At 38.3% G+C, this 23106-nt stretch overlaps 1 pseudogene; it reads right to left on the reverse strand.

Annotated features, from left to right (window-relative positions):
• Nucleotides 1-1833: 1833 nt before the first annotated feature.
• Nucleotides 1834-22901, reverse strand: LOC101424330 (putative SEC14-like protein 6; annotated as a pseudogene).
• Nucleotides 22902-23106: the final 205 nt, after the last annotated feature.

Consider the following 23106-nt stretch of genomic DNA (forward strand, 5'->3'; position numbering starts at 1 on the left):
CTGGGGAGCAGATGTGACTCAAAGAGTTGAGTGACCACCTCCCATGTGGTAGGTCCTGGCTTCGGTTCCTGTTGCCTCCTAAAGAAAACAAACAAACAATGAGCAGACAACGAGCAAAAGCAATGAGCAGACAACAAGCAAAAACGAACAAGAGTGGATGTGACTCAATCAGTTTAGTGCCTGCTTCCCACAAGTGAGGTCCCGGGTTCAGTTTGTGGTGCCTCCTAAAGAAAAAAAACAAACAGATGATGAGCAGAAACAATGAGCAGACAACAAACAAAAATAATGAGCAGACAATGAGCAAAAACAACAAGCAGACAATGAGCAAAACAATGAGCAAACAATGACTGAACAATGACCAAACAGACAAGGGAGCCAACTCAGGGGAGCTGATGTGGCTCAGTGTTTGAGTGCCAGCCTCCCACATATGAGGTCCCAGTTTCCATCCCCAGTCCTAGTACCTCAAAAAAATTCCTAAGGGTGGTTTGATCTGGAAAGACAAAAGTCATTCCAGCACTGGTCATAGATAAAGTACAAATGTGTCCAACTCCTCTCACTTTAAAGGAACTGCAAGTCTTTATAGGTTTATTAAATTACTAGAGACTTTTCATACCCCACTAGCTCAAATACTGTGACCATTATATAGATTAAGAAAAAAGGGGGCTCACTGGTATTGGGTCACTGAGGCCAAGCCAGTAATCCAATAAGCAAAAAGAGCTGTAAAACAGATCCAGTCTCTAGGTAATTTAATAGTAGGGAAGGGTTTTGAATTGGATGTTGCCAGATAGCCAGAAGGAATTGGGTAGGGACTTTGGCAAAAAATAAAACAGAAGAGTGTACCACTCATGTTCTGGTCTCAGCTATGGAAAGTAACAGAACAGTTGAAAAACAATTGTTAGCAGTATATCTTGCTGTTATGCAAACTGAGCATATAATAGTGACTTTGCTAATAACTTTGTGAATGTTTTTGCCAATATGTGGATGGGACAAAGACACTTATATAATATTTTTTAGGTACCAGGGCCAAGATTGAACCCTGGACCTCATATGTTGGAAGTCAGCACTCAACCACTGAGCCACATTGGCTCCCCTGAGTTGGTTTTTTCGTTTGGTTGCTTGTTGTTTGTTTTTTGTTGTTGTTGTTTTTAGGAGGCACCATTGATAGAACCTGGGACCTCCTATGTGGGAAACAAGTGTTCAACTGCTTGAGCTACATCTGCTCCCTTCAAAGACACTTGTATTTGACCCAAAAGTGCTTATGCATAGGCTAGCATACTACAAAAAAAATGGCATGTTTATTTAAGAAGACAGAGGTTTTTGTTTTTTTTTTTTACTTCCTCCCTCTCCTATCTTCTTTTGTTTTGTTTTTGGTTTTGTATTTTGTTTTGGTCTGTTATATTCTTTTTTATTTTTTTATTTTTAAAAAGCTTTAGATTATATAAATGCTACATTAAAAATACAGGGGTTTCCCATATTTCCCACTCCTGCTCTGACAACCTCCCACACCGGCAACAACCCTCATTAGTGTTCTCCTATCCTTTTTTATACCCTTCCATAATTGGGACAATTGGCACACTTTTACTTCCACTTTTCCATCCTACTCCTATCCCACAAAGCATGGGGTTGGTGGAGATGGTTGATTTCTGAAGGTAAGAAAGTAAAACAGCTAGGGATTTTTAAAAATCATTTTTAAGTCTCTGTTCTGGAATAATATTTAACTTATAATATGAAAGTCCATCAATCAACTTTCTCATATTGGATGTTAAATGACACTTTTAGGGATGAATTATCTTTAAGAGAAGGGTGGAATTGAAGAAACTGTGGAAGCTGAGTTTAGGCCTTTTCAAGTTTCAGGGAGGTTTCCAACACTGAGGTTTTCCCATTTTCCTAAAAGAAGAAATATAAGTATGTTCAAGTAATGAGTTAGCAAAGATGCCAAGTAGATTGAGGAAAGAAAAAGAAAGAAAACCTGCCCGTGAGATGTCATTAAAAAAAAAAGGATCATACTTCAAACAAAACTGCAGGTTTTCAGCCTACATTCACATTCACTAAAAAACATTAGGTAGGGGAATTTAGTCTAAAGTAGTTCTGTAGAGAATATAAAGTAAAAGGATATTAACATTCAAAACGATTTTTAGCTTGGAGGATTGTCTATAATCCTTCCAATGGCTCCGCTACTGTATTTGATCCACCTTCATGGAATCACATAGAGATAGCCTATCTTGGAAACCAAAGTTAGTTAACCATCTATCACTATTATGCCCTTTCCTATATTGTCATTGCTTACGTGGAAGTACCACCATGGCTGGATCCAGAGTCTCTCTTTCCCCAATTGTCAACATTTACTACAGTGCTGCCAATGCAAACTATCTGAAATGTGTTGGGTTTTATAAAAGGGATTTTATTAGGGCAAAAGCTTACAGTTCTGAGACCATGAAATGTCCAAATCTAGGCACCATCAGAGATGTATTCTCACCAAAGTCTTCTGCTGGCAGAACCTGTAGTCCTGCCACATAAGTGAGGCAAGATGGTGGGTCTGTTGGTTTCTCTCTACTTTCTCCTGTAGCTCAACTATGGACAACCAAGCACAGAGCTTGTCTCTTTCCAGTCTTCCTCTCTCAGCCTTCGGCTGCTTCATGGGTCCAGCCTCTTGGAGACTTTGTGCCTCAACTTCTACTGCTAGCAATCCTTGAGTCCTCTTTCTCACATGGCCAGGTCAAAATGGCAGAGCTTCCTGTACTGTGTGTCTTCTTTCAGTCTGTGTCTCTGTTTATATAAGGCTCCAGTAAGAGGGTGGAGGCCCAATCTGAGTCACACATCACTGACATAAACCAATCAAAAGCTACCTAATCACGTGGCCTAATCAAGGACCCTTAACCAAATCTAATGCAATCAAAAGCCCACAGGAATGGATTAGTTAAAAAATATAATCTTTTGGGAGTGGGGGTGCATTCACCAAATTCAAACTGTCACACCAATCATTTAGTCTTCTCCCAAGTGGAAGTGATTAATATTTTGCTTATATCTCCAGTGTTAACAGGTCACTGTACAATGAACTGCACTGAGCAGGTCATTCCTGGGTAACCCTGGAACCTCAGACCATCACGGGACATTTGAGCCTATTATCTGATGAATTGACTTCCATGTAATTTATGTAACCAAGGTGTTTTGGTTTCCTTGGCTACTCAAGCAAATATCAATGCAATGGGTTGTCTCAAACAACAGGAATTTATTCACTCATAGAGTTGAGGCTAGGAGAACTCTAAGGCATCATCAAGGCAATGCTTTCCTCCCAAAGACTGGCATTCTGGGCTCCTCTGTCAAGGTGTGGCAATGCACATGGTAGCTTCTCCTGGTCTCTCCCTTTTCTTCCAGGTTCTGTTGACCTTCAACTTCTTATTTCCTGTGGTTTTTTTTTTCTCTGTCTGAATTTCTTTCTGCTTATAAGGGATTACTATAATAGGTTCAAGATCCAGCCTCATTGAGTTGGGCTACCTTAACTGAAGTATCAGAAGGTCTTACTTACAATGAGTTCAACCCCACAGGAATGTATTAATTTTAAGAACATGTTTTTCTGGGGAACCTACATCTTCAGACCACCACACAAGACCATAAAGAGGAGGAGCAACGAACTTTCTATTTAAGTAGCCATAACATCAGAACCATCTCAGTCCACTTTGCTAAAAATAAAACATGTTACTATGTCATACTTAAAAATAATAAGACATATATGTACAAAGCAATGTTAGATGTACTTCATGCATGTGATCTTATGTCATCATTTTAAGATGAGGTTCACCTTTCTGCCTACTTCAGCAGACCAGCACAGATAGACAGAGAAACAGACATTTGCAAACAATAAAATTTACTCCAGATAATTTAAGCCTTTATATGTAAACACTTAGTGCAGATAATGTAAAAAGATCTGGAGGGACAGATTCTAGCTGTCTATACTGTTTTTCGTGATATTAAGAATATTACCACTAATACTCAGTGCAGCAGACGCTGTCAATGCTCTGCTCTTACCCCTTAAATCTCTTGATCATTTTTGCACATGCCAGCTCCTCAGGTGATTTTTCTCCCCAAAGCCAGAATCTGTGGCTCTTTGTCACAGGACTGCCCACAAGCTACCAAAACCCCCTTTGTCTGCATGCACGAAGAGCCAGAAGTATCTGGGAATTTAAATCCTCCAGTGAGCAGCTCTTAGTTAATGACTGATGGAAATGCATGCTACAGATACATATAAATACCCAAGCACTTTTGCCCTAATCGGGGTAACTCTGAGGGATGACCTGCACTGTTTCCAGAGTTCCAGAGTTGTATTGTGTCCAAATGATCCTCTATGGGACTTTGGTTGATATAAAAACATTACTTGGCTTTCTTCTCCCTATCTCAATTCCCCACTACCCTACCAGTATATTTTTACTGGGATCACTTCCCATATACCACATTCACACGAGTCCTTGGCCAGGCTCAGCTTATGGGGTACCTCCTCTAAAGGCATATTCAAACTTTTCAAAAATATTTCTTTTAATTTACATTCTTACCCTCGATATATGTGTTTCCACTTCCTCAGTAGTACATCAGATTGTCAGAATCTAACTTTTTGTCAATTATATTGTTCTAATTTCCTTGTATTATTTATCTTTATATATTGTTAAGTATGCAGGTTAACACTTCAGAGCAACCACTAAAAAGTATAATAGGTATGTAACTTCTTAACCAGAAGAAAAAGTAATGAAAAAATACCAGAAACTTAGAACTTTTTAATTACAAATAAGCACCTCCCAGGGCAAATGCTCCCCGAACATTGACTGCTGGAGGATCCTTGCCCCTGGGGAGGTTGGAGAGGGTCTGGCCAGGGAAGACCATGAACTTATTGTGGACCCAGAGATCAAAGAGGAGGGTGTGGGACCCACATGGCCCCAACTAGAATTCTCAGTCTTCCCCATGAAAGTTTGGTTCAAGAGCAGGACCTCCACAGTGTAGCTGATGTGTTTGGAATGAACTAGGCTGTAGGTGTCAAACCTCAGGTCATAGGCAGCGACCTTGAGGCAGGGGAGGCTCCTGTTCTCAGGCACCAGGTGGGCATTGTAATACTGACTGGGCAGCACCAATATCATCTCTGCCGCCCACTGCCGCTCTCCTATCTTGAGTTTCAGGAATATCCGGAAGCCCATATCTCTCTGGTCTGATGCAAACTGCCATCTGAGCATGCAGCCCGGAAACAGGGTCTCCATCTCCACCAGCAGGGAGGAACCACAGACACCGAGTGCTCATACCATACCCTCACTTGCTGGGCAACAGCTCCCACCCCCCCCATCCCAATAGGTGATCTTGGCCAGGCACTTGGGGTTGCCATCAGGGGTCAGTCATTGTCCCCTAAACTCCCTGGGCAGCTTGTCTGGGCTGATGAACCTCAGTTGTTCCTCCTTCAGATTGCCTCCCAGAATCATCACTTTCTTGCCTGTCTCCTCACTCATGCATGACTTGATCAAATCGAAGGCCAAGCAGGAACAACTGCCGGACTCTCACTACAATGAAATGTTTCAAAATCTCAAGGTAATTTGCCTCAAGTGTCCCTGAAACTTCCTCGGAGCTGCCAGAGCAGAATCACGGCAGGAGAGTGAAGGGTGATCCCAACCCCCCATACTGGATTAATTTTTGTGTATTCTTAGAGGTAGGAAACAGTGTTCATTTGTTCAATATGGATATTGAATTAACCCAGCAATATTTATTGAGAAGAGCCTACTGAATAGAGATGGTGTTATCATCAATCAGGTGACCATCTAAATGTGAATCTCTTTCTGGACTGTTTATTGTATTCCATTTGTCTATATTGCCTCTCCAAGCACTGATGCCACATGCTTTAATTTCTGTTGCTTTACAGTAATCCTTGATATCTGGTAGTGTAAATTGTTCATATTTGTACTTCTTTTTTCAATATTATCTTGGTTATATTATATCCTTTGCATCACTTTCTCTTATGGTTAATACTTTTTGTTTCATGTTTAAGAAATCTTTGCCTAATTCAATATCATGAAGCTATCCTCCTATACTTTCCTTTAAAACCCGCTTGATTTGGATTGGGATTGCATTGATGATAAAAAGAAATTTGGCAGGAAAAATATATATTTATATCTACAACAATATTTAGTCGTCTAATCCATTTGTATATGTTGCTTAATTTGTCTCTAATATTTTGTAGTTTCCAGTTTTGAAGTCTTACAAATATTTTATAGATTTATTCCTAGATATTTGATAGTTTTTAACACTATTATAAATATTGTTTTTATTAAATCCCATTTCCTCTAGTTTGTTGTTAGTAAATAGGAATGCCTATTAAAATTGTACAATTCATACTTCTGGTATATTCAGAGTTTTGCAGTCATCACTGTTATTTAATTTAGAATATTTTCATCATCCCACAAAGAAACTGTATCTATTAACATTTACTCCACATTCCTCCTTCCCCCTAGCCTCTGGAAAACGCTAACTGTCTTTCTCTATATATAAATATCCCTGTTCTGGACATTTCATATAAATGGAATTGTTCAATATGTAATCTTTTGCATTTGACTTCTTTCACATAGTATAATATTTTTAAGGTTCATCCATGTTGCAGCATGTATCAGAACACCATTCCTTTTTATGGGTGAATAAAAAGTATGGATATACCACATTTTGTTTATTCATTCATCACTTGTTGGACTTTTGTGCTTTTTTCTGCTTTTTGTCAATAACATCATGTTTTATCATCACATCATGAACAATGATGTACAAATCTTGTGTGGATGTAACATTTTAAATTATCTTGTTTATCTATCAAGAAAGAGAATTGCTGGGTTATCTGTTACCTCTATGTTTAACATTTTGAAGAATTTCCAAACTGTTTTCCAAAATGCGCTGGACGATTTTATAATCCCACCAGCAATATATGAGGGTTCTAATTTCTCCACATCCTCACTAACACTTGTTATTGTCTGATTTTTTATTTTTGTATATTGATCTTACATCCAGAAATGTTGGGAAATTATTATTTCTAATTGTAGATTCATTTGGATTTCCTATATGCACAATTATATCATCTTTGAACAAGGACATCGCTATTTTTTCTCTTCCAATCTTAATATCTTTTATTAGCTAGTTGCAAATGGCTAAGACCTCCAAGACATTGCTGAATAAAACTGGCAATAAGGGAGTGGATATAACTCAGTGGTTGAGGACCTCCTCCCCATGTACAAGATCCTGGGTTCAATCTCCAGTTCCTCCTGAAAAAACTGATGATAGTGGAATATGTTATCTAGTTCCTGCCCAAGAGGAAAATATTTAATATTTAATCATTAAATATCATCTCGGTTGTAGTATTTTATGAGAAAATAGCTTGAATATGAATGTGGGAACCTGGCTTGAAGTTGAAACATTTCCATAATGCAGATTAGAAGTGCGGGCTTAGGAACACCAGCCTTGACTAGACAGAACACTGTCTGGTCAGCACGAAAATTGTTTGCATGTGGAGACATTTGAACTTTGTTATGGCCTGCTCCCTAGCATTGCTGGTGCTACAGCTTTAATAACAAGCAGCCTTGAAAGTAAACATAGATTACTGCTTTGTAATTTCTAATAAATATGATGTGGAAAATAGGGCTGAGGCTCTCCGTTCCAGAAGCTGGTGAGTCCCCTGGTCCCATCTTTATTTTCTCTCTTCTGTCTTTCTTTCTATCCTTTTATTTCTTTAGTTCTGCATCGCCTTCCCTTTGTGCAAACCTATTGCTGAGCTGGTCTCAGTAACTGGCACCCAAACAGGGACACGAGGGGAAGAAAAATCACTTCCAGTGAAACTAAAGGTATTGTCAGGGCACAGAACCCCGAGTGGTTTAGAGGGCCTTCCAAATCCTCCATGTGTAAGGACACTCTTGGGCATTTTAGCAGGTTTACGATGGGAAATGGAAACAGTTCACCCATATGTCTGTCTCCTAAAACAGCTCCTCAAGGCAAGAGAGGCTGAGGCCAGTGAGTCTCGTATTTTAGAACTCTTACAGATTATAGAAAAATATTGCTCATAGTTCCCAGCAATAGGAAGTTTAGAATTAGGAGATTAGGAAAGAGTAGAAAAAAGAGGTAAAAAATTACATGTACAAGGTGTTTTGCTCCCTCATACTATTTGGCCCACTTGGACTATTATTAAATCTGTTTTGATACTAACTCTAAAGTTTTGCCTTTAGCTCCTTCATTAATGGACTTTAGAAAGTCACTTTCCCCTCTGCTGACACATCCTCCTCCTCCCTTACCCAGAGATGCTCAGCTAAAGTTGTCAGCTTTACAACAGGGCATCCTGAAGTCTAGAATGAAAGGAAATCATGTGGAGCCACTTGTACAAGGAGAGGTTAAGTCACATATACAATGTTCCATACAGGCACAAGTGCTAAATAAGGCCCTTGTTAGTGAAATCATGCTTGTAAGAAAATTCTCTGTTAAAGTGTTGACTAACGTAAGGAAAATATTCTGGCAGCAACTATGCAAACCCCCTGCTGCCTACATGGTAATGTGGCTGTGGGCTAGTGAGGGCTAATAGAATTAAGCTGCTGGAGGAGAAGGAAAACATGGCAAAATTGGTGTTCTATTTTGTTTCCATACTGATTCTGATTGGGCCTATTTAGCCAAATTAATAAAATTAGTACAACATTTTTATCAAGTTGTAAAAAGGAATTTTTGGTTTTGAATCAATAGCTTACTCCTGAACTTCAAGTCTCAGTGTAAACTTCAAGAGTAGTAATCCTGGGAAACGGACTTGGCCCAGTGGTTAGGGCGTCCATCTACCACATGGGAGGTCCACGGTTCAAGCCCCAGGCCTCCTTGACCCGTGTGGAGCTGGCCCATGTGCAGTGCTGATGCATGCAAGGAGTGCTGTGCCACGCAGGGGTGTTCCCGCATAGGGGAGCCCCACGCGCAAGGAGTGCATCCCATAAGGAGAGCTGCCCAGCGCGAAAGAAAGTGCAGCCTGCCCAGGAATGGCACCGCACACATGGAGAGCTGACACAACAAGATGACGCAACAAAAAGAAACACAGATTCCCTTGCCACTGACAACAACAGAAGTGGACAAAGAAGAAGATGCAGCAAATAGAGAACAGACAACTGGGGCGGGGGCGGGGAGGGGATAGAAATAAAAATAAATCTTTAAAAAAAAAAAGAGTAGTAATCCAAAAAATGTGAGTTAACTGTCTGTCTAAACTGCTAAATAAGAGCTTAACTGCATTTATGCTGCTCAAGTTATTCTAACTGGTTGCTGATTACTAATAAAAGTGTTTCTGAGAACAGGCTTGCATGTTTCAGGCAACATGGATTCTAGAAGAAATATTAAAAGCAGTAAAATCTAAGATGTGAAATGATGGAAAACTTAAAAATACATTACCAGAAAAGTAAGAATTAGGAGTCAAATTGTAAATTTTATGTTTCTGTTGATGTGTTGTGATTTTTTTTGTGTTTGTTTGTTCAATGTCAGTGTATATTTTGATACCTCCAGATGGTAATATAAATTAATAAATAAAAATTTCTAAAAGAGCTCTATTCAAGTGGCCAAGAATTAAATAAGTCCTTATATTAATATGTAAGTTTAAATGTTAATAAGATCTCTACAATGATAAAAATTGTAAGTCTTGATTAACGAAATTACTATAAGTCTTCATAAAAAATAGTTCTTTCCTAAATTGAAAAGAATAGTTTATTTTTCTTCACAGGATAAAAATAAGGATGTAAAACTTAAATGAATATTTAAAAAGGTAAAAAGTTTGTAGGAGTGCTGACTGAAATTTAATAAGTTTGTTCAAAAAAGTATATTTTGTCCTAAAATAAGATGGCTGGGTTTCAGAAAATCAGAATGAATATATTCAGGACAGGACTTGAATGCATGTGGTAAGTTGTAAAAGCTATTATGGTAACATTAAGTAAGGGAATGTATTCTTTGAAGGTGAAATTTGTCTTAAAATAATATAATTATAGTCTTTATGGTTATAAATAATTGTAAGTTTGTGCAAGAATTTAAAGTTTTTGAATGGCTACTTCCAAGAAGTCATTATTAAACAGAAACTGAATTGATAATAACAAAAAGTAATTTTATAACAGGAAAATGTTGCTGGCAGCCAGCCTCCCCTGCCAACTTGTTTCTAAAGACTGTTTCTAGTATTGCATGCTACTAGATATTTGAAATAAAGAAAAGTTACATTTGCATATAACCAAATTGAATAATTATTTTGACAAGTTTGTTTAGTGTTGATGGTAATTATATATTGTAAAAGGTTTGATTGGAGACAGTTTCCAAAATCATTTTGTAACTTATGTACATAGGATGTATAGAATATGTTTTTATTATTAAAGAAACAGAAAATAATTTTGTCCTAAGATAAAATGATTGGTTATTAAGAAAGAGTAAAATGTGGGACAAAACGTGAATGAATACTGAAAGTGCAGAAGGTTCCTGGAAAAGGAATTTTTATGGTTAATGTTGAGTAAGATTTGATGGGTCTATCTATAAAGTTTTAAAAGCTTTAGTATCAAGTAGTATTTTGATGCAAAGTTAAAATTGTCTCCTTCCTCAAAGTTTCTCAAGTTATTAGTCTGTTTCAGTAAAAGTTATAAAGAGTTTTTCTCCTGAATAATCAGTATACAAAAATCTGTTTTATCTTAATAGCTTCTTGTACTTTAACCTTATCATTTCCTTGGTTTTTAAGAAGTAAGTCTCATCGCTTTTAAAGGAACATAATATTCCAACCTGCTTTCTCAAAGGCAGATCCTGAGAAGTATCTTTTTATTTCAAACTATTGCAAAAAAATTTATTCTTTTACCTTGAAAAAATTAAAGTAATAAAATAGTTAAGTTCCTTTAATATGTTACAAGTTGAATGGAAAGTGTTTAAAAGTGTTATAAAACTAAAAGGATTCTTTAACGGTTAAGTAAAGTTGTATGCATAAAAAGTTCATATGAATACTTAAAGGGTGTATAAAATTCCCGGAAATTTACCAATGTTTCAGCATAATACTAGGTAAAAGTACATGTGGTTAATCATGGTTTTAATTATTATTAAAAATAGTAAGTGTCATAGAAACCTCTTATCATTAATTAAAGTAACACCATTGCTGTTTGCAGCAGTCCCAAAAATTGCTAGTTTGTTGCAAGAATTAATATCCAACTGTGTCACTATCACTTTGTTTTAAAACTTGATAAGAATTTCTTTAGTATTTCCTTAGGCAAGTCAAGCCAGCCTGCATTCTCCTACCTGTAGAAAAGTCAACAATGAACTTTTGCAGTGCTTCCCCAAGGCTGTGTGCACAGCTCAACCATCTGCCCTGGCCTGATGGCAAAGAATCTGGCTGCATAGCAGACATCTGTGGCTGCAACCCTACTGATGACATTACTTTAACCAGTAATCCTTTTTTGAGAATTAAAAGAAACATCAGAGACAATACTATCTTATCTTAAGAGTCTGAAATAGGCAAACAATTGGGACAGGCTGCAAAGTCCCTGCTGCTCTATCAAATTCTTAAATGTTGTTTGATTGGGTAAGACAAAACTATACTCGCTGCTGTAATTGATAAAGTACAGTGTTTTCTTATATTAATGGAATTTGTAATATTGTTGGAATACTAAAAGTCTTACATCCCTCACTTAACTCAAATATTAAAACCATTGTATGTATTAATTAGGATAGGTCCTTCATGGGAATAGGAGGACCTCCAGCAGACTGCTTTAAAAAAAAAAAAAAGAGGGAGAAGGTGGACATTGACTTAGCTTGTGAATTGGATGTGGCCAGCTCCAGTATTGGCTTTGGGTGGGGTTTGTGGCAAAGGCAGCATTCTAAACCAGTACCCCTTGGGTTTCAGTCATAACTCTGGGAAGGGGCCAAAAGTACCATATAAAAAAGCAATTGTGTGCAGCATAGAAAGCCCTGATGAAAGAAAAACATTTAACCCAATAGTGTCCGGTCACTCTGAAGACTGCCATCCCTATCTAGGGGTGGATTGCAAATACTAAAAATAAGACAGAAACGATGGACTATTGTGAATCACCCTCTATGGGGGAGAGATCAGTGGAAGAACATCTGGGATGCCTGCCAGCAGTGACAGGTAACTGTCTATCACATCCCTGCCCACTCCTCTAACATCCCTTTCAGGACTGTTGAGGCAGATGCCTTCATGAAGATCCAGAACCGTACAATTGAGACCTGAGAAGAAGGAGAGAGGCTGTACTGGAAAGGCGAACATTTTGAGTACCAGACCTTTTGGTGCCTAGCCCAGGAGTTCCGGCTGCCTGTTACTTGCCAAGAGCTCATGAACTTCACCCATGTGTGTCCTTCATGCTCACTTCAGTGACTGTGACGTCAGACCCCCTCCTGCCCTTGGAAGGGGCAAGGTACGCTTTCATTATTACAGGCACTGCATTGGGATTCTTATAACAAGATAGCTACTATTTTCTGACTAGAAAATGAATCCTCACAACAATGGACTAAGTTTGAATTCAACACTGAGTTGTGGCTCCAGGTCCAGTGAAGATGCTAAGAGCAGGACCAATGAAAGCATTGAAATTTTGAGTTAAAGTTCCAGGTACATCACAGCCCAAAATGGCAGAGTAACAATAATTTGTCACTGCCTATGCCTCAAACTATACAAAATGGGAAAAACTGAGGTCATTTTTGATCGAGTACTGGCCTATAGAGCCTTGCTTGTTGGGAATCTTAAGCCCATGAGAAATGAAAGTCTATTCATTAAATGTCTGCTAGTTGGAAGTCTTATTGTTTGTTGTTGTATAATCTACTGCAGTTACAGATTATGTATAAAATGCAGCTTTGAGCTTGGTAGAAGGATTACAAACTGTAAACATGTGCTTATGCCTACAATGTGATTGGAATGTGTCTGGTTTTGGTGTGACACCTTATGTATATAATAGCAGTGATATTCCTTAGGAATCAGTGAAACGTCATTTGCGTGGTCATAAAAACAATTTAAACTTAGATATTTCTCAATTACAAGCCCAAACAACAAGCATTCAACACGCTCATTTGCAACTACTTTCTGCCTCACAAACTATGACAAGGATTGTGGCTGGATTAAGATCCCTGAGCCCCTTTGGAAATGGTGTTTATGTGGGATGAATCTGGACTCAGATGGGATCTCCCTTCATAAGACTTTCATGCTAATGTGCTGGAGGTGCAGTTAATGTTGGGGTTTAAGATATATTTAGGGGATTTGAATCTCTGGACTGACAATGTGATAGCCAGATCCTGAGCCTCAACAGACTCCAGCACCTACAATCTGATTTATTGGACTTACCACACTCAGCTAAGATGGAGGTGAAGAAGGACAACCACCACACCATGGAGCCTAGAGTGATTACAACTGAAAATGGGAGGATTGCATCCAGCATCCAGGTGGAATCTGAGCCTCCTCTTGACATAAAGGTGCAATGGACACAACCAATCCAGTGTCCACATAGAAGAGGTGGCATTGGATTGGGAAAAGTGGACATAATGGACAAAGGGTATGGGGAAAGGCAGGAAGAGATGAGAGGTGGAGGCGTCTTCGGGACATGGAGCTGCCCTGGATGGTGCTTCAGAGGTAATCACCGGACATTGTAAATCCTCACAGGGCCTACATGATGGAATAGAGGAGAGTATGGGCCATGATGTGAACCAATGTATATGAGGTGCAGAGGTGCCCAAAGATGTACTTACCAAATCCAATGGATGTGTCATGATGATGGGAACGAGTGTTGTTGGGGGGGGGGGGAGAGGGGGGGTGGGGGGGTGGGGTTGAATGGGACCTCACATATATATTTTTAATGTAATATTATTACAAAGTCAATAAAAAAAAAAATTAAAAAAAAAAAAAAAAAAAAAAAAAGATCCCTGAGCCCTGTGATATGGATTAAGAGTTGGGGAAGGGGTCTTCTAGGAGGTATATTAATTATCTGTTCCTGTCTGTATTGTATGTATTTAGTCCCCAGATGCACACTACAAACCCTCTGGGGTATGAAGCAGCAAGAAATCTTCACATCTGCCTTCACTGCTTTGCTAAAACAAAAAAGGGGGAGATGTGGGAAAATAGCTTGAATTTGAATGTGGGAACCTGGCTTAAAGTTGAAATGTTTCCATAATGCAGATAAGAAGTGTGGGCTTAGGAAAACCGGCCTTGACTAGATGGAACGCTGTCTGGTCAGCACAAAAATTGTTTACATGTGGAGACGTTGGAACTTTGTTATGGCCTCCTCCCTAGCATTGCAGAGGCTACAGCTTTAATAACAAGCAGCCTTGAAAATAAACAGATAACTACTGCTTTGTTAATTTCTAATAAATGCAATGTGGAAACTAGGGTCGAGGCTCTCAGTTCCAGAAGCTGTTGAGTCCCCTGGTCCCATCTTTATTTTCTCTCATGTCTTTCTTTCTGTCCTTTTATTTCTTCAGTTCTGCGTCATCTTCCCTTCGTGCAAACCTATTGCTGAGCTGGTCTCAGCAGTATTTTTCTAGATAAACATTATCATTTTATTGAACTTATTCTCAAATGATTTTTAAAATATATAATTATATATATGTACATATATATGTTTATTTGTGTACATATGATGGCGTAGAATTCAGGAAATGTACATTATATAACTTTATAAATAGTAAAGAGAAGGAGAAATAGGAAATGAGTCAATATGCAAATAATTACGGAATCTGGGTAAAGGGATATGGAAGTTGCTTGAAGTATTCTTGCAACTTTCCTATAAATTTTAAATTATATCCACATTTTAAAAGAGACAAAAATAAAATCTGTTTACATTTATGTGAGATACACATGGGCATATATTTTCCTACTGAAGATGCTTTTGTTGTTTTCCAATTTTCAGCCACCACACACAGGATCGCTATTGTCCTAGAAATTATTCACTTCTGAAATGTCCCTGACCAAATGAGTGACACAGGCTACATAATCTAGCTCCTATGCAGCCCACAAAGCCAACTAATGTGGCTGCATTTCCAATGAAGAAGGGTTGCTTTTTTTCCTTTTTAGCACAAAAGACCAGTCTCCTTGCCATGCTGTGCACCCACAGGGCTGTTTCTATTTTATTGATTTAGGCAAAAGTGCTATACAGTTTAGCAGAGGTCCTAACAACACACATTTTTTAAATGCTGCAACCACCACCCGTGTACCCATCTCCTTGTCCTAGGATATAAACCTAGAAGTGGAATTGCTTAGTTGTAGGATATGTGTATCTTAAAGTTTACAAGGTATTGCCACATTTATCTCTAATTTATTTTGTTAATCTGTAACTGTCACAAGCAGTTTATGAGAATTCTCAATTCCCCATATCCCTTGAACATTTTCAATATTATTGCTTTTCTATTCATACCCATCTAATAGTTTTGAAATGGGATACCATTTTTGTTTAATTAAAATCATCTGGATTACTAGTGTGATTGTGCTGAGACCAGCTCAGCAATAGGTTTGCACGAAGGGAAAGCGACGCAAAACTGAAGGAATAAAAGAACAGAAAGAAAGACGTAAGAGGGAAAATAAAGATGGGACCAGGGGACTCAATAGCTTCTGGAACTGAGAGCCTCGACCCTAGTTTCCACATCCTATTTATTAGAGATTAACAAAGCAGTAGTTATCTATGTTTATTTTCAAGGCTGCTTATTATCAAAGCTGCAGCCACTGCAATGCTAGGGAGCAGGCCATAACAAAGTTCAAACATCTCCACATGTAAACAATTTTTGTGCTGACCAGACAGCGTTCCATCTAGTCAAGGCCAGGTTTCCTAAGCCCACATTTCTTATCTGCATTATGGAAAAGTTTCAACTTTAAGCCATGTTCCCACATTCAAATTCAAGCTATTTTCCCACATCTCCCCCTTTTTTGTTTTAGCAAAGCAGTGGAGGCAGATGTGGAGATTTCTTGATGCTTCATACTGCAGAGGGTTTGTAGTGTGCATCTGAGGACTAAATACATATAAAACAGAAAGGAACAGATAATTAATATACCTCCTAGAAGACCCCTTCCCCAACTCTTAATCCATATCACAGGGCTCAGGGATCTTAATCCAGCCACAATCCCTGTCAGAGTTTGTGAGGCAGAAAGTAGTTGCAAATGAGCGTGTTGAATGCTTGTTACTTGGGCTTGTAATTGAGAAATATCTAAGTCTAAATTGTTTTTATGACCACGCAAATGACGTTTCACTGATTCCTAAGGAATATCACTGCTATTATATACATAAGGTGTCACACCAAAACCAGACACATTCCAATCACATTGTAGGCATAAGCACATGTTTACAGTCTGTAATCCTTCCACCAAGCTCAAAGCTGCATTTTATACATAATCTGTAACTGCAGTAGATTATACAACAACAAATAAGACTTCCAACTAGCAGACATTTAATGAATAGACTTTCATTTCTCATGGGCTTAAGATTCCCAACAAGCAAGGCTATATAGGCCAGTACTCGATCAAAAATGACCTCAGTTTTCCCCATTTTGTGTAGTTTGAGGCATAGGCAGTGACAAATTATTGTTACTCTGCCATTTTGGGCTGTGATGTACCTGGAACTTTAACTCAAAATTTCAATGCTTTCATTGGTCCTGCTCTTAGCATCTTCGCTGGACCTGGAGCCACAACTCAGTGTTGAATTTAAACTTTGTCCATTGTTGTGAGAATTCATTCATTTTCTAGTCAGAAAATAGTAGCTGCCTTGTTATAAGGGTCCTGATGCAGCGTCTGCAGCAGTGATAGCATACCTCATCCTTCCCAAGAGCAGGAGGAGACCAATGTCACAGTCACTGAAGTGAGCATGATGGACACACATGGGTGATGTCCATGAGCTGTTGGCAAGTAACAGGCAGCTGGGTGTGCTGGGCTAGGCACCACAAGGTTTGGTACTCGATGTTTACCTTTTCGGAGGAGCCACTCTGCTTCTCCTCAGGTCTCAATTGTATGGTTCTAGATCTTCATGAAGGCATCTGCCTCAACAGTCCTGAAGGGGATTTTAGAGGAGTGGACAGGGACATGACAAACAGTTACCTGTCACTGCTGTCAGGTGTCTCAGATGTTCTTCTACAGACCTCTCCCCTGGAGGGTACATCACAACAGTCCATAGTTTCTGTTTTACTTTTAGTATTTGCAATCTACCCCTAGATAGCGATATCAGTCTTCAGAGTGATCAGATACTATTGGATTAAGCCTTTCACTTTCATCAGGGCTTCCTATGCTGCACACAATTGCTTTTTTACATTGTACTTTTGGCCCCTTCCCAGAATTATGACTAAAACCCAAGGGGTACTGGTTTAGAATGCTGCCTTTGCCACAAACCCACCCAAAGCGAATATTGGGGCTGGCATACAATTCACAGGCTAAGCCATTGTCCACCTTCTCCCTCCTTTTTTATGTTTTAAAGCAGCCTGCTGGAGGTCCTTCTACTCCCATGAAGGACCTTTCCCAATTAACACATACAATGGTTTTAATATTTAAGCTAAGTGAGGGATGAAAGATTTTAAATATTTCAACAGTATTACAAACTCCATTAACATGAGAAAACATTGTACTTTATCAATTACAGCAGAGGGTATAGTTTTGTCTTGCCCAACCAACACTTAAGAATTTGATAAAGCAGCCGGGACCTGGCAGCCTTTCCCAATTGTTTGTCTATTTTAGGCTCTTAAGATAAAATACTATTGTCTCTGATGTTTCTTTTAATTCTCAAAAAAGGATTCCTGGTTAACATAATGTCATCAGTAAGGTTGCAGCCACAGATGTCTTCTAGCAGCCAGACTCTTAGCCACCGGCCAGGGCAGATGGTTGGGCTATGCGCACAGACTTGGGGAAGCACTGCAAAAGTCCATTGCTGACTTTTCTGCAGGTAGGAGAATGCGAGCTGGCTTGACTTGTCTAAGGAAATACTAAAGAAATTCTTATCAAGTTTTAAAACAAAGTGATAGTGACACAGTTGGATATTAATTTCTTGCAACAAACTAGCAATATTTGGGACTGCTGCATACTACCATGGTGTTAGTTTCATTTACAGTAAGAGACTGTTTCTGTGACGCATACTATTAAATAATTACAACCATGATGAACAACATTGTACTTTTGTCTAATATTATGCTGAAAATTTGGTAAATTTCCAGGAATTTCATATACTCTAAGTATTCATATGAACTTTTCACTCATACAACTTTAATTAACAGAGGGTTAAAGGATCCTTTCAATTTTATAACACATTTAAACACTTTTCATTCAACCTACATTAAAGGAACTTAACTATATTATTACTTTAATTTTTTCAAGGTAAAAGAACAATTTTTTTTTTGCAACTGTTTGAAATAAAAAGATACTTTTCAGGATCTGACTTTGAGGCAGCAGGTTTGAACATTATGTCCCTTTAAAAGTGATGAGACTTGCTTCTTCTTAAAAAACCAAGGAAACGATAAGGTTAAAGTATAAGAAGCTATTCTGATAAAACAGCCTTTTTTTTCTATGCTGATATTCAGGAGAAAAACTATTTATGAATTTTTACTAAAATAGACCAGAGACTTGAGACATTTAGTCACACTAACAGAGAAGGAACAATATTTTAACTTTGCATCAGTATACTATTTGATATTAATGCTTTTAAAACTTTATAGATAGACCCATCAAATCTTACTCAACATTAACCATAAAAATTCCTTTCCCACAAACCTTCTGCACTTTCAGTATTCATTCAGGTTTTGTCCCACATTTTACTCTTTCTTAATAACCAATCATTTTATTTTAGGACAAAATTATTTTCTGTTTCTTTAATAATAAAAACACATTCTATACATCCTACATACATAAATTACAAAATGATTTTGGAAACTGTCTCCAAGCAAACTTCTTACAACATAAAATTGCCATCAACACTAAACAATCTTGTTAAAATAATAATTCAGTTTGGTTATAAGCAAATACAGCTTTTCTGTATTTCAAATACCTAGTAGCATGCAATACTAGAAATAGTCTTTTAAAATGACTTACTGGAATTAGCCATTCAAACACTTTAATTCAAACAATGCTTCCATAAACTTCTTATAATTATTTATAACCATAAAGACTATAATTATATTATTTTAAGACAAATTTCACCTTCAGAGAACACACTCCCTTACTTAAAATTACCACAATACCTTCTACAACTTGCCACATGCATTCAAGTCCTGTCCTGCATATGTTCATTCTGATTTTATGAAAACCAGCCATCTTTATTTTAGGACAAAATATACTTTTTTGAACAACTTACTAAATTTCAGTCAGCACACCCACAAACTTTTTACCTTCTTTAATATTCATTTAAGTTTTACATCCTTCATTTTATCCTGTGAAGAAAAATAAACTTCTTTTCAATTTAGGCAAGAACTATTCTTTATGAAGAGACTTATAGTAATTTTGTTAATCAAGACTTACAATTTTTATCATTATAGAGATCTTATTAACATTTAAACTTATATATTAATATAAGGACTTATTTAATTCTTGGCTATTTGAATAGAGCTCTTTTAGAAATTTTTATTTATTAATTTATATTACCATCCGGAGGTATCAAAATATACACTGACATTGAACAAACAGACAAACACAAAACAATTACAACACACCAACATAAATGTAAAGTTTACAATTTGACTCATAATTCTTACTTTTCTGGTATAGCTGTTTTTAAGTTCTCCATCATTTCACATGTTAGGTTTTACTGCCTTTAAGATTTCTTCTAGAATCCTTGTTGCCTGAAACATGCAAGCTTGTTCTTGGAAACACTTTTATTAGTAATCAGCAACAACTTGAGCAGCATAAATGCAGTTAAGCTCTTATTTAGCAGTTTAGACAGACAGTTAACACACGTTTTTTGGATTACTACTCTTGAAGACTATACTGAGACTTGAAGTTCAGGAGTAAGCTATAATTCAAAACTGAAAATTCCTTTTAACAACTTGATAAAAATGTTGTACTAATTTTATTAATTTGGCTAAATAGGCCCAATCAGATTCAGCATGGAAACAAAACAGAATGCCAATGTTGCCATGTATTCCTCCTCTTTCAGAGGTTTAATTCTATTAGCCCCCACTAGCCCAGCTACACTAACATGTAGGTGGCAGGGTTTTGCACAGTTGCTGCCAGAATATTTTCCTTACGTTAATCAACACTTTAACAGAGAATTTTCTTACATGCATGATTTCACTAACAAGGGCCTTATTTAGCACTTTTTCCCGTTGGAACATTGTATTTATGACTTAAACTCTCCTTGTACAAGCGGTTCCACATGATTTCCTTTTGTTCAAGCCTTCAAGATGCCCTGACAACTTTGGCTGAGCACCTCTGGGTATGAGAGGAGGAAGAGGTGTCAGTGGAGGGGAAAGTGACTTTCTAAAGTCAGTTAATGAAGGAGCTGAAGGCAAATCTTTAGATTTAGTATCGAAACAGATTTAATAATAGTCCAAGTGGGCCAAATAGTAAGAGGGAGCAAAATACCTTGTACCTGTAATTTTTTACCTCTTTTTTCTACTCTTTCCTAATCTCCTAATTCTAAACTTCCTATTGCTGGGAACTATGTGCAATATTTTTCTATAATTTGTAAGAGTTCTAAAACATGAGACTCACTGGCCTCAGCTCCTCTTGCCCTGAGGAGTTGTTTTAGGGGACAGACATAAGGGTGAACTGTTTCCATTTCCCCTCGTAACCCTGCTAAAATGCCCAGGAGTGTCCTTACTCACTGAGGACTTGGAAGGCCTTCTAAACCACTCAGGGCTCTGCGCCATGACAACACCTGTAGTTTTGCTCGAAGTGATTCTTCTTCCCCTCGAGTCCCTGTTTGGGTGCCAGTTGCTGAGACCAGCTCAGCAATAGGTTTGCACGAAGGGAAGGTGACGCAGAACTGAAGAAATAAAAGGACAGAAAGAAAGACGTGAGAGCAAATAAAGATGCGATCAGGGGACTCACTAGCTTCTGAAACTGAGAGCCTCGACCCTAGTTTCCACATTGTATTTATTAGAAATTAACAAAGCAGTAGTAATCTATGTTTATTTTCAAGGCTGCTTGTTATTAAAGCTATAGTCCCTGCAATGCTAGGGAGCAAGCCATAACAAAATTCAAACATCTCCACATGTGAACCATTTTTGTGCTGACCAGACAGCATTCTGTCTAGTCAATGCTGTTGTTCCTAAGCCCACACTTCTTATCTGCATTAAGGAAGTGTTTCAACTTTAAGCCAGGTTCCCACACTTAAATTCAAGCTATTTTCCCACACATTGTGCATCTTTTCAAATGTTTTCACTTGGAATTGATAGTTCATTATATCTTCCATTTGCCCTTCCAGATCCACTCTCCACTCTCTTTCATCCTGTCCTGTGTCCAAGAGGCTGTCCTTTATTGACTTGCATGAATAGCTCTTTTGCCCTTGGCTTTTTGTTGAGTTTGGTGAAAGGTAGACCTCCATATATACCAGGTCGCAAGGTGGCTGTGGGTGAGTTACTCTACCAAAGGTCACAAGTCGTGTCCAGGGATTCTTTTCTATAGCTAAAGCTCTCTCTGTGTTCCAGAAACCACTCCCAGCCCTTACCCTTTCATTCTTTGGTGGGAGGTAACATCTTCCCACTATTGCTAGCCCTAAAATAATCTCTTGTGAATGTCAGTATTTCTCAGCTATTGCTGCAATAGTGCTGTACAAGAAATCTTCTCCAAATCTTTAAAAGTCAATTGTTCTCCTTGCTCATGTGTTATGGGCCTTCTGGGACTACTCTGCTTCATGTTGCAGTGTGCTCAGGGAACCATTGTGTAGCCCAAGCTGAAGGACCAGTACCTACCTGGTCATGATCTTCCCATGGCAATTACAGGAGCTCAAGAAGGGAAGAAAAAACACACAAGCATATTTACATCTTCTTTTCACTCATGTCTGCTCATGTTGCATTGACAAAAGCAAGCACGTGACCAAGCAAAGAGTCAGCGGAATAGCCATTAAATATACGTCCCAGAGACTTAATCTTCAGTCTGTCTATATGCTGGTTGAGCCCTCAATCTCAGCAGAGTTGCAGCCAACACCTACACTCCAGTTCATGGGACTTGCCCAGGACAACTCACAAAAGGATGATGATGGATAATGCCCATCCCCCAAATCAGAGAGTATCTAAAACTGCAAGCAAGACATTTCCATTCATCTGCTCTGTGGTATATAAGCCCCCTCTCATCAGAAACAGAGTGGGTATCACCATCCCCAAATCCTTAAGACTGAGGAATGAACAAACATAAGGGGAGATGCAACCATGTTCCAATATAGACTTATTATTATTCTAGTAATGGAAGAACTTATATCATTGGTATAAAGACACTGGTCACCAGAGGTTCTTGGGGAGAGAGAGGGAACAATAGGTATAACATGGGGCATTTTTGGGACATTGGAATTGTTCTGCATAATATTGCAATGATGGATACAAACCATTATACATTTTTTCAAAACCTATATAATTGTGCATGCAAAGTATAAACCATAATGTGAAATATAGATCATGGTTAGTAGCAATGTTAATGGGGCAAAGTGTGAGAGGGGGAGTGGGTGGGGTATATGGGAATCCCTTATATTTTTTATGAAACTTTTATGTAATCTAAAATTTCTTTAAAAATAAAGGAAAAAAAAGAGTCAGTAGAGGTGGGAAGATGGCAACGGCCTAACAGGCAGAGATGAATACTTTCACAAAAAACAATGGAGAAAGAGCTAAAAGCTGTCCTAGGGACATGCTTTGGAGGTCAGCAAACCAAGACAATACTACACAATTTCCAAGAGCATGAGGGACAGAGAGACAAAGAAGCCAAAATGATAAATATGAGTTACCAAGCCCTCGTGGCAGCTGGGAAGAGCTTCCATCCTCTATCCCCAAGATATTAAGCTGGGGTAAAACACCTGGTTCACTGCAGCCAACTAAGAGGAGAGCAGACATCTTTCTCCTTGTCAGCTGTTTCAAGGGAAGAGGGAGTGGAGGTAGGGATGCTTTCTTCATTGAATTTGGCCAGCAGAGCCCGCTTTGAATCTCCCAATCTGGATATTCAAAAAAGGAAAACAGGAAAAGCAG

The sequence above is a fragment of the Dasypus novemcinctus genome, chromosome X (assembly GCF_030445035.2).
Source record: "Dasypus novemcinctus isolate mDasNov1 chromosome X, mDasNov1.1.hap2, whole genome shotgun sequence".
In the NCBI taxonomy this organism is placed as follows: domain Eukaryota; kingdom Metazoa; phylum Chordata; class Mammalia; order Cingulata; family Dasypodidae; genus Dasypus; species Dasypus novemcinctus.